Raw genomic sequence first — 13,837 nt, 5'->3', positions numbered from 1 at the left:
TAAGTGATATATCTACTAATTTTAAGGAAGTACATTGCCAGACAAAAGCAAAGCCTGGCCAAAACAAACAAACAAAAAACAAACAAACAAAATACCCAAAGGCCTATGATTTTTCAACCCCTAAGGCAATCCCCAAGTCACTGAACTCACATCTACAGGAAGTGAGTTGCTGAAATGGTACAGTCCCCAGAAGGATAAACCTTCCCAATGCCCCTTTCAGGAGTAGCCAAGTAGGAAAATGGACAAGGGAGATACTCTCAGAGAACAGAATCTGAGATATCCAGCTGGTTTGAACAAGAACTCACTCTATTGCGAAGTCAAGGAGCTCTTACTATTCATGTATATGGTACATAAATGGATATGATATTGTTTAAGTAATCTTTGTATATTGTATCAATTTTTTTCCATTTCCAAATGGGAGGTTTTATTTAGTTCATCCTGTTTTCCCTCTAAGGAACCAGCTCTCTCTCTTTCAATCCACAGGTTTGAGCAGAGATGTCCCATTCCCTGTCCCATTCCCTGGTTCAAAGAGTAGGTGCATAAACTCTAACCTGGCTTCAAGAATGGGCATGTGATCTAAGCTGGTATAATCATGTGCCCAAAACTAGGCCAGTGAACCAGCCCTTGGAATTACAGTGGAACTATTGGGAACAATGCACTCTCTTCTTCTGGATTGCTAATCTAGTGAGATCTAAGTGTGGACCTTCCAGTGATAAACACAGAGCTTGAGCACCAGCATACAGCTGTGCCTGAAACTAAACCATCCATGGACCTTTCAACTATATGACCTAATACATGCCCTCCTTTTTTAAACCAGTTTATTTTGAATTCAATCGTTTATAATCAGAAGAACTCTGACAAATAGACACCCATATCCTCGTAATGCACCCCTGCCCCCATTATACTTATGCTAAGAATCATTTACTGATAGTAGCTTGTGGTTTTTTCTCAGGGCTATTGGTATTTTTCCCTTCCATATTTATTCTTCCTTGTCTGATCTGCTTTTTTTTTTTTAAAAAAAAACATCTTTATTGAAGTATAATTGCTTTACAATGGAGTACAATTGCTTTAGTTTCTGCTGTATAACAAAGTGAATCAGCTATACATATACATACATATATCCCCATATCTCTTCCCTCTTGCATCTCCCTCCCTCCCACCCTCCCTATCCCACCCTCTAGGTGGTCACAACGCATCGAGCTGATCTCCCTGTGCTATGCGGCTGCTTCCCACTAGCTGTCTATTTTACTTTTGGTAGTGTATATGTCCATGCCACTCTCACTTTGTCCCAGCTTACCCTTCCCCCTCTCCGTATTCTCAAGTCCATTCTCTAGTAGGTCTGCATCTTTATTCCCATCTTGCCCCTAGGTTCTTCATGACCATTTTTTTTTTAGATTCCATATATATGTGTTAGCATACGGTATTTGTTTTTCTCTTTCTGACTTATTTCACTCTGTGTGACAGTCTCTAGGTCCATCCACCTCACTACAAATAACTCAGTTTCATTCCTTTTTATGGCTGAGTAATATTCCATTGTATATATATGCCACATCTTCTTTATCCATTCACCTGTCGACAGAAATTTAGGCTGCTTCCATGTCCTGGCTATTGTAAATAGAGCTGCAATGAACATTGTGATACATGACTCTTTTTGAATTATGGTTTTCTCAGGGTATATGCCCAGTAGTGTGATTGCTGGGTCGTATGGTAGTTCTATTTTTAGTTTTTTAAGGAACCTCCATACTGTTCTCCATAGTGGCTCTTCTGATCTGCTTTTAAGCCACACGTGAGAAGCCAACTCCCATCCTGTTTGTTGATGCTGCTTGTTTTTAAGCATTGCCTTGTGTAAAGAACTATTCTGGATAGTCCTAAAGGGAGAAAGAATAGAGGTGAAGGCTTGGAGATGCAAAAGACAGAGAAGGCAAAATGGGAGGAAGGTTTGGAAAACTTCCTGGGAGACCTAGAAGACCAAACAGGAGGAAGGGTATTCAATTAGGAAGCTATTGCTATTTTGTTGTGCACTCTGTACCCTCTCAGTGCTCTGGGGGATATGGCAGAACCTCGGAAGGAAATGACTGGGTGGTACAATGAGGGAGGCAGATCCTAAGAACTGTGGCTCCCAGTCTTGCAAGTGGGATTCTTATGTCCAAGCTTAGAATAGAAGTAGCAGTGGATTCATGTGCTTTTTTTTTAATTGTGGAAAAATATACATAACATAAAATTTGCCATCTTAAGATGAATAAAGAAAAGGTGATATATATATATATACACATATATGTATACATATATAATGAAATATTATTCAGCCATAAAAAAGAAGGAAATCCTGCCATTTGCAACAACATGGATGGACCTCGAGGGCATTATGCTAAGTGAAATAAGCTAGACAGAAGAAGACACTGTATGATCTCACATATATATGGAATCTGAGTACATTGAACTCATAGAAGCAGAGAGTAGAATGGTGGTTGCCAGGGGCTGAGGGGTGGGGAAAATGGGGAGATGTTGGTCAAAGGGTACAAACTTCCGGTTATAAGAAGAATAAGTTCTGGGATCATAAAGTACAACATAGTGACTGTAGTTAATACTATATTGTATGCTTGAAAGTTGCTATGATAGTAGAGCTTTCATGTTCTCACCATGACAACAACAACAAAACGGCAATTATGTGCGGTGAAGGATGTGTTAATTAACCTTATTTTGGTAAACACCTAGCTATATATATGTGTATCAAATCATCACATAGTACACTTTAAACTTACACAAGTTATACAACAACTATATCTCAATAAAGCTGGAAAAAATTTACTATCTTAACCATTTTTAAGTGTACAGTTCAGTGGCATTTAAGTTCGTTCATGTTATCGTGAAACCATCACCAGCATTCACTTCCAGAACTTTTTTCATCTTTCAAACCTGAAACTCTGTACCCATTAAACAATAACTCCCCAGTCCCTGGCAGTCACCATTCTATTTTCGATCTCTCTAGGTACCTCATATAAGTAGTATTTGTCCTTTTGTGACTAGCTTATTTCACTTAGCATAATGGCCTCAAAATTCATCCATGTTGTTGCATGTATCAGTATTTCCTTCCTTTCTAAGGTTGAATTATATTCCATTGTATGTATATGCCACATTTTATTTATCCATTCATCCATTGATGGACATGTGTTGCTTCCACATTTTGGCTATTGTGAATAGTACTGCTATGTACATGGGTGTACAAATATCTGAGTCCCTGCTTTCAGTCAAGTCATTTACTTTTAAAGAAACATGAAAGCTTGGATAAAGAGCATATTTGTGGCGACTAGTGTGGACATAAGACCAGAATACCTCTCTCTGAATGTTTATGGCTCTGCAAAACACTCAAGGTCCTTGAATGAGCATCTGGGGTAGGGGGCAGTGGTGGGGGAGTTTTTAATTCTTTACCAGTCCATCAGGTGGGGACTCAGAGAAGATTAAATTTAAATTGGAGAAATAGGGAAATTCCTTATACCCATTTTGTAGAGTATTTTCATAGCTGCTATAATGATTTGACTAAATTTTCATTACTTGCTGCAAAACGAGACTTGACTCTATTTTCTCCTCTCTTAGTCTATAAGGTCTTTGCAACAGAATCCAAGTCTGAGCAGTTTCTTTTTATTCCACATAGGAGAAGTATCACACACAAAAAAGGTTAATTGAAAAAAATAAAAAGTTTAATTGTATGACATGCTCCTAAGCGATCAGTGATAAATCTCAACTCTAAAGCTATCAGAGAGGACAAAGGGCCATTCTATGATCTTTCATTCAACATAGGATACTACTTTTTAAAAAGTGTGGTTACATATGTTTATAGCGTAAAATTTTAAAACTTTAAGTGTACAGTTCAGTGCACTACATTCACAGTGTTGTGCAATCATCACCACCATCCAGATCCAGAAATTTTCCATCATCCCTAATAGAAATCCTTTACCCACTAAACAATAACTCGCCATTCCCCGCTCCCCCTACCCCCTGGTAACCCCTATTTTACCTTTTGTCTCTATACATTTTCCTAATCTAAGACCTAATGTAAGTGGAATCATCCAATGTTTGCCTTTTGTGTCTGGCTTATTTCACTTAGCATAATGTTCTCAAGGTTCATACATGTTGTAGCATGTGTCAGAATTTCATTCCTTTTAATGGCTGAATGTATTCCATTGTACATATGTACCACATTTTATTTATCCATTCATCTGTTGATGGATAATTGGATTATTTTCACCTTTTAGCTATTGTGAATAATGCTGCTAGGAACACTGGTGTACAAGTATCTGAGTCCCTGCTTTCAAGTCTTTTGGGTATATACCCAGGTGTGGTATATACTGCTAATTCATATGGTAATTCTATGTTTAAATTTTTGAGAAACTGATGAACTGTTTTCCAAAATGGCTATACCATTTCACATGGCTACCAGCAAAGCAGAAGGGTTCCAATTTCTCTACATCCTCAGCAACACTAGTTATTTTCCATTTTAAAAATTATAGCTATCTTAGTGAGTATGACGTGGCAGCTCATTATAGTTTTGATTTGCATTTCTCTAAGATGATGTGGAGCATCTTTTCATGTGTTTATTGGCCATTTGTATATCTTCTTTGGAGAAATATCTGTTCAAGTCCTTCCTTTGACCATTTTTGAATTGAGTTATTTGGTTTTTTGTTGTTGAGTTGTATGATTATGCTTTTAAAATCCCTAAGTTAGGTGCTGGAAATATAGCAATGGGTAAGACACAGACTGTGTCCTCAAGAAACTCACAAGCTAGTGGGAGAAGCAGACAATATTCTAATGCAGTGTGGTGAATCCAGTGATAATTGTATGCTCAAGGTATTATGAGAGTTTCAAAGAGGGGTACACTAGTGGAGGTGGGAAACAGACGTGGAAGTTTTCTTGGGCGATATGGTACTTAAACAGAGTCTCAAAGGATGCTAGCCAGGCAAAAAAGGGGTGGGGTGCACATTCAGGCAGAAAGGAAGTGATGAGCAATGGTTTGCAGGCATAGAACAGTAGGGGATGTGCTGGAAACTCCAAGCATTTACCTGCTGTTGAAGTGGCAAGTCCAATGTAGGCAGTGGCAAGGGATGAGACTGGAGAGCTAGACAGGGACTGGTCATGCCAGATGTTGTAGGCTGTTGTAAGGTGTGTTTATGCTTTATCCTGAGAGCTATGGAGAGTCATTCAAGGGTTTTAAGCAGAGGAGTTATATAGTGAAACTTGTGTTTTAGATCAGACCTTTCCAATCTTTCTTCATATTCCATCATGGTATACATAGCATGATGAGATCTGTGTGGCATTCTGAGGTAGGTATACTTGCAGCTGCATGCTGCTGGAGATGACAGGACCAGACTTTAGCTGCCCCAGGTCCAACACAGCTGTCTCAGGAGCTAAGGTTGGGAAGGTGTTTTAGATAGATCATTCTGACAGTCACGTGAAGAACAGATTGGAGGAAAACAGCACCGGAGGCAAGCTATCAACCAGGTATAGTAGGGATAGAGAAAATAACTAGGAGATAGAACTGATGGGACTTGCTAGATTAAAGATAGAGGGTGGGGGAGGAGGAGTCAAAAGTGATTCCCAGGTTTCTCGCTTGGACCATTGGGTGGAGGAGCAGCATATTTAAGAGGGAAGATTATGATTTTAGGGCTGGATGTAAAGATTTGATTTACTGTGAGATGACTGGCTGGAGATGCCCAATAGATGGTCATTATGTTCTTATTGGCTCTATTGGCTATGGAGAATTGAGCTGCAGAGACCAAGAATCCAGTTCAGTGTGGAAATTCTTATGGGAATGACTATACCAGAGATCCACCTTCTTTGAAAAGTTTCCCATTCCACAGCCTCAAAAGGGCAACCTTTTGTATATGCCATGAGACTTCACACTTTGTCCACAACTGCATGTTATAGGGATAAACATTTGACTCATCATTCAAATGATCTCTCATGAGAATCAGGCATTGGGGCCCCATGACTTAGTCAGATTGGTGGGGAACCAAGCTTGAAGGTCCAATAGATCCATCATTCTCAAATTGCATCCCCAGATTATCAGAATCATTTGAGAACTTGTTAGAAATTCAAATTCTCATACTTCATCCCCTAGCTACTGATTCAGAGACTCTTGAATGGGTCCCAGTAATATATGTTTTACAAACCTCCCTTCTGGTGCAGGCCATCATTGATAGAGACTCTTGGGATAAGACTGCCATTCTGAGAGGAACCCTGATGAATCACCCAAGTGCTGATAAGTAAGCAGAGGAAGCTGGTTTGCAGAGAGAAGCAGGAGACTGAAAAGAGACAGACAGACAGATAGACACAGAGAAACAGAGGCAGAGAGACAAAGAGAGGAGAAACAAGCTACCTGATAACTTCCTGGTAACATGAGTCCCAGTTGTTCTTCCTGCAACTGGAATTTGTGAAATTTCCCTGCATCACTGCATAAATCCCTTTTATTTGAACGGGGTTTTCTTCTTTATAATAAAAATGCCCCGATTTCTTAGTCGATTATTTTTCCAAAAATATACTGTTCATTTACTGTGTGGCCACTGTACAAGACATCATAAATGATAGCAAGGTCGGGCTTCCCTGGTGGCGCAGTGGTTGGGAGTCCGCCTGCCGATGCAGGGGACATGGGTTCGTGCCCCGGTCCGGGAAGATCCCACGTGCCGCAGAGCGGCTGGGCCCGTGAGCCATGGCCGCTGAGCCTGCGCGTCTGCAGCCTGTGCTCCGCAACGGGAGAGGCCGCAACAGTGAGAGGCCCGCGTACAGAAAAAAAAAAAAAAATGATAGCAAGGTCAACAAGGGTTATTGCCCTTGAGAGGCCCCGTTTAATGTAGGAGGAATATAGATAATGTTAGAAGCTCTGTAGGGGAGGTGGCTGCTGAGATTTGAGATTACTTGGTAAGAACTAAATAAATACAGATCTTCCTTAACTTACGATGGAGTTACACCCCCATAAACCCATTTGAAGGTGAAGATATCATAAGTCGAAAATGCACTTAATACACCAAACCCACCAAACATTGAAGCTTAGCCTAGTCTACGGTAAACGTGTTCAGAACGCTTATATTAGCCTGCAGTTGGGCCAAGTCATCTAACACAAAGCTTATTTTATAATAAAGTGTGGAATATCTCATGTAATTTCTTTAATATTGTGCTAAAGGTGAAAACCAGAACAGTCTTATGGGTCCAGAATGGTTGTGTTTTGGATGGTCACCCTCGTGACCACGTGGCTGACTGGCATTGTAAGATCAAAAAATCGAAAGTTGGGAACTATCTGTAGCAGCTGCATCTCAGTGGTATCTAGTAAGGTCAGAGGAGACTCCAAGGAAGAGGTGATAGTTGATATATACCTTGAATGATGAGGGCAAAGAAGAGGAGGAAGAAGAGGGGAAGATGTTCCAAATAGAGAGAAAAATAGCACAAAGATATGGGAACCGATGGGGTGCATGTGGGAAACGGTGAGTGGTGTAAGGGCAAATTCAGATTAAAACTGAGATGCTTAATTCTCCTTGTTGAAAATAAGTGAGGAGATGTCTCCCATTTCTTTCCAAATTTCTTTCCCTGTCCCTTACAAATGAATGTAAATCTCAATAATGGCTAAATCAACCCTGTCGATAGTCTCACAACTCCGGGATGTTTCCTCAAGGATCTGGGAGCCATCTCTTTGAAATGCAAACATCAAGGGGGATAGAGCCCCATCTTTCAGTTGCTGTGGGAGTTTAGGAGCCTAACTTCCCTGGGCACCTTGCTCCAATTTGCAAGACTATCTTTGATAAAGATATGATAAGTTTGTTTCTCCTACAGATAAAGTCAACACAGGTGGCCTCCCCAGTGGATGAGAAAGTTAGGATGAACTCTGAATGACCACAGGTGCCGTCAAGTCCTCTTAGTTGAGGACTAGTTATTGTTTACCCCGAAAACAAGTATGGAATGGGTTGTATCTGTTTGATTACAGGAGGGGGGTGAGATTCCTTTCTGTCTCTGCAATCACTTAGTGGGGTGCCTCTGATGCTCATCCCATTCCACTTTAATGTTCATTCAATAATAAAAATGTTTTCTTTCATGACTACCTTTGTGGAGAGGATTTGGGCATTGGAAGATCTCACTTTTTCAATTTCCCCAACAGAAGTTTGGTTTGTCTGGAGTGTACAGGTTACAGAAGGCAGGGGAGAGATGAAACGAGAAGGTGAGCATAAGGCCAGAGCACAAGTGTGCTATGTGAGCAGGTCCGTGTTATTCCACAGGCAGGGGGAGGAGCTATGGGAGAATTTCAGTCAGGGAAATGACGTAATGTTCAACCTTAGAAAAATGACTCCAGCAGTAACATATAGGGTGGGTTGGAAGGGAGAAGGGTCTAGTGTCATAGCACTGCATGTGGACACAATAATAATTGAAAAATACTAGTTAAGGGCTTTCTTAGTGTGTTACTACTCATAGGTTATTCTTGGACTGGCCTTTCCCTAAGCCCCCTATGAATATCTGGATTTTTGTTTTGTTTTGTTTTGTTTTGCGGTACGCGGGCCTCTCACTGTTGTGGCCTCTCCCGTTGCGGAGCACAGGCTCTGGACGCGCAGGCTCAGCGGCCATGGCTCACGGGCCCAGCCGCTCCGCGGCATGTGGGATCCTCCCGGACCGGGTCACGAACCTGCGTCCCCTGCATCGGCAGGCGGACTCTCAACCACTGCGCCACCAGGGAAGCCCTGGATTTATATATTTTAATTTTTACCACAGGGACATTTCTCCAGGATGTGGAGAGTAGTGTCTTCAGGAACTAGACTATCTCTGATGATTTCCATCAGGAGAAGAGGAGTTGCTTATTACAGTGGTCTCTGCCATTGGCTGGTGCTGAGTTTATGATAAACACTTGCTTGATATTCAGTGAGGTCCTGTACACCAGCCAAACTGCGGTGTGCCGGTTAGCTCAAATGCCTCATTTATTGGCAACCCCTGCTGGAAGCCCCCAACAGTTACCATTGATTCATGTGAGTTCAGGCTTTCCTAGTATAACAACCCATAAATGGATTTCGGCACCTGGAACTTTGTAAACAGAAATTGAGAAGAATCAAAACACTGTGAATGAACTACATACACATTTATTAAATAGTTAACAAAGGCACATCAATAACCACTTACTATATATATATATATATATATATATATATATATATATATATATATAACACAGATATGATTCTTAACTTCCAATTTCCTCAACAAAGAATTGTCCGACTCTTCAGGGCACGAAGGCTAAGGGCAAAGTCTCAGTCCTGACCTTAGTATTCCCCGCCCTCTTCTTGAGAGCTGCGTTGATCTTCAGAGTTAACCATCATTTTCTGTAGCCATAATGTCTCTAGGAGCATGCTGACTGCAGAGACTGCATCCTCAGGTCCAGTTCACGAACAGGCTGTGTCTGCTTTAACAGGTGCTGTCGCTACTGCTTGCTGCCATTCATCCAGTTACTCTATGATTTTTCACCAACTTCTCTCTTTGCACTCAGACATGCATGCTGTGCACTGAATCACTTATGGGGTGAAACCTCCCTCTCTCTCATCAGGAAAATCTCTGATTTTTCTTGCATCTATCTGTTTTGCCCCAGGTGTCCTGCCTGCCTTTGCACTGCACTCTGTTTACGTGCAAAACACGAAAATGCTGGGCTGACCAGAACTTCCTTCTCATACCAATTGCTACATCCACTTTGGAATGGGGCATCTATTTGAAAGGACAGGAATCAAATCTCTGTTCCTCTCACAAACCTCACCTTTCTGTCTGGGTGGCTGCCCTTCTTATCAGTGGAGCCCTTGGCTTTTGTTCCCCAGACTCCCACTGTCCTCCTGCTGAAGGGAGAAGTCTAAGTCCAGGCACAGAAAGGAAAAGCTGGGAGGGCTCAGTTAAATGGGCACTTCTAGTACAGGGAAGAGTCAAGTAAAAAGTCAGAGTATGTTGGATATTAGCAAGCACAGGCATGAGGCTACTCCAGAAATGTGACCATTTGTCAGGCCCATCACTCTGTTATGCTCTTTACTACAGAGGTGGACCATGGCGTGGATTCAGGTCTGTGGAATTCGGGGATGCTCAGTATCAAGTCAGTATTTTAGGTTCATTATGGTATCAGAACTTTCCTGACAATAACGAAATGACAGGAGTCTTCCTTTTTCGGCCTTCTTGATGTGGTGAATGACGGTACCACCCCTCCATGGGAATTTGGCTGCTGGTTAAATGCTGTGATTCAAGTGCCCAGATTTTTGCTTCACTAAAGCATTTCTCCATCATCTACGCATGTGGCCATCTGATATTTGAACACTGGAGAGTCATGACTTTTTAAATACAAACACTCCCAGGAGGGGCCGTGCATTAAGCACTTCTGGTCTATAACACCTTAGTGTGATTTGTCTCTTAGCAGCTATGAGCTGCTCTCCATAGCCTGAGATGCCCACCAGGAAAGTTCTGAAGGAAAAAAATCCATTATGTATCTGGGGAAGCAGGCCTGATAAGCTGCTACCATGGGGCTTCTAGAAGGCGAGAGGCCACCATGGGGGATGAGAAAAGGAGGGGCTTAAAAGGATGCTGGGAAAAGACTGAAAAGTGTCAAGGTAAACTTGGTTGACATCTGGTTTTGCCCCTGAGTCAACTTTCTTCTGACCAATAGAAACTCCATTTTGATGACCATGGAGAATGCCTGCCCTGAATTCTTCCTTCTATCATTCAGCAGCTTCAAAGAGAGGGACATTAGCTGAATTCTTTAGAGGCTAAAGACCTCTTGTAAATGTCTATATACTGAACTGGTTTTAGTGCTGGAATTATGAGAGTCACAGAAACACATCAAACACGTCAAAGGGCTCAAAGTTGGCTAATCAGGAGATGCCACAGTGGGAACCACACTTAGAAATAGTCAAGCAGGGCACAAAGGGCAAGGCAGCTAGTAGCTCTGTATGATTCAGCTGATATTGGACAAGGACCCAACCTCCTCCCTGGCCCTTTTTACTGTTCTAGACACGTGAATAATACTTTACTCTGTTACAACCTCTCATCCAAAGTCTCTTCACATCACTTTTCTATCAGCCTGACTACTGAACAGCAGCGATATGGAGAAGTTCCTGATTAGTGTTTTTAAGTGTTTACAAATCTGACCGAATAAAGAATTACCAAGTTACATTTTGCTTTCTTTAAAGAACAAAACCGATTATCCGTTCATTCCTGTGCCATTTGTTGGAGATAACCAATTTTAAGTGAGATAAAACATTTTAATGGAAAAAGTCATGCATCCCGTTGTTATGAGACCATTGATGCCCATCTTGAAAAGAATAAAATGAATGACACTGGTTTCATATGTTACACTCAACATGCAGGATAGAAATGAATAATAGGAAAATACAAACTAATAATAATAATGTAGCTTAGAATATGCCTCAGAATTTCTGAAGCACAATAGAAACCAGTAAGCGTTATCACAAAATTTTTAGTGTTCTTTTGCTAAAATATAAGTGTGTCTTTCTTGTGTTAATGACTTCAACATTATAGGAATAATACATCTAATACAATGGATGTATTAGCTATATAATTCAAAATACTGAAGGTATATATTTAGTAATAAATTTATTCTATGTATGAAATATAGCACTGAACCAAATCAAATCTTATCTTAGAATTACTATTAGGATTAATATACTAGAAGACAAATAGCTTTTAGGTGAACTCGTAATGTGTGAATATGGATTCATAAAAAAAGACAAAACCAAGAAATTTACACATTTTATTGAAAGAACAAAAAATAAACAACATAGAAATAGCATACTAAAATGAATTGCATAATGCACACTTCTAAACACAAACAAGCAGTACAGCACTATAACTTGGAAAAAAAAACACCCCAAAATCAAAGCATCTGCCCTATTGATAGCAGTTGAGGGAATGAGCTATTGCATTTTGGAGGCAAAACATTATGGGAACAGTTTACATTTATTAAATACAGTGATCATTATTTAAATCTATAAGTGTTGCACAGGGCTAATAATTTTCTTATTGATAAGTATTTTTAAATTGGCATTTTTCTGCCCAAAATATGTGCTTCCATTTTCTACATTATACTGGATTGTTGTTATACAAATGCATAAAATTAGCCCTTTAAAAGAGTATTTTTGGAGCATCTTTTAAAGAAAACTTATTTAAATTATTGTAATTTGGGGGCATGTCACAAATTGTTCATTTTCTAATGATTAAAGCAACAACAATAATAAAAGGAAACTTATTTTGAAAAGGGCAATCCCAGAGTCCAATGATATAATGGTCATGTAATTCTCTCAACTGCTAGACACAAAAGACACAGCAAGAAAATAATTTGGTTTCCATCATTAACAAACAGCATCTGTATACCAGAATAAAGCTTTGGAATCATGCAGTTCTGTGACAGATCAATGTTGTAGGTTGTGTGTTTGGGGAGAAAAGAGCACTGCTTAAAGTTGGGTTACTTTTAGGTCTTGTTACAGGGTTTTTTTTTTTAATTAAAGTAATAATGATATACCTGTGACTTATTTCACAGTGATATGCTATAATTGAGGATGGGTTCTATTTAAAGATAAAATTCCTCTGGAATAACCCTGCTTTGGAGTATTGATGGGTGGTTCTCTTTCAGGAAAGAACAAGTGGAGGGGCTGGAAACTGAATTAGTCAAACTAAATCCTTTCCTGGGCTTAATAATAGAGGTCCTTTCATTCTCTAATTTTACTTACTTAAAAGACAGCACTGTGTTTAAGCTCCAAAGAGTGTGACATAGTGGCTGTCAGTATGTACCACATGCCATCAATTAACTGGTTATCTTTTGTGATGCTTCTAGGTTCATTCTTACTATTTTATAGGTGATTCTGCCTGACTTAAAATCTTACTATATTTCTATTGACCTTATGAAAATATATTCGTGTGGCTTATAGTTTCACAAGGAAATGTCAACACAAGAACATGGGTTAAGTTGGGGAAATATGTTGGTGATAAGGTTAAAGTTGGAGTTCCTAACTACAGAAGGAGTGAATGCTTACATTTTCTATCAATGGAAATACTGGTCAGATGGTCAGGCTGTTAGCTGTATGGCTGACTCTATGTGGTTATGGGCTCAAGGGGGGGAAAAAAAGGACATTTCTAACCAACTGGCCCTGAGCTATTGGACAACTGTAAGGCTTGGATTGCTTTCTGGCTTTGGCTTATTTTCCTGTCTCTGTAAGTGAGAACTATCAAAATGGGTAGCAATATTAATAACAACTCCCTCAATCCCAAGATGGGCTCCTTCTCCAGGGCAAGGACAACAGGCCTCAAGATGGGAAGGACTCAAAGCCCTCATGGTGATCTATCCTTAAACCTTTCTAACCTCGACCTTTTCTAGGCCTCATCGCCTGGAGGCAACAAAAAGATAAATGGTGATCTGTAGGTGATGTGGGAGCTGAAATTGGCAGAGGTGATCTGATTGAAACATTCTTTTACAGCTCTGATGTACACAAGATTTCGGCTAGTTCTCTTCTGTTTCGTTAAAAGAGTAGGAGGCTGAAGTGGCACAGTGAAGCGCTGTCTCATCTGGTAAAGGTAAGTCAGAAAACAGCCGTTTCTAAAATTCTGCCAGAAGCATGTTTTCCTTTGCTGAAGGGAATGAAATGCTGTTCAATTACATCTTTCAGTAGTTGCCAATTTGGTTTCGGCTTCTGGATCTTGAAGGGGAAATAGTGGCAAATGTTAGCAATTTGTCACTTAAATACATATTAATCGATGTAACCGATATATCTCAATCGACCATTTTCTGTGAAAGATGAAATCTACGTAGATCAGAATGGGAATATCCATC

This window comes from Lagenorhynchus albirostris, chromosome X (assembly GCF_949774975.1).
Source record: "Lagenorhynchus albirostris chromosome X, mLagAlb1.1, whole genome shotgun sequence".
NCBI lineage: Eukaryota > Metazoa > Chordata > Mammalia > Artiodactyla > Delphinidae > Lagenorhynchus > Lagenorhynchus albirostris.
The sequence above is the reverse complement of the archived record's forward strand: the minus strand, read 5'-3'. Positions refer to the sequence as shown.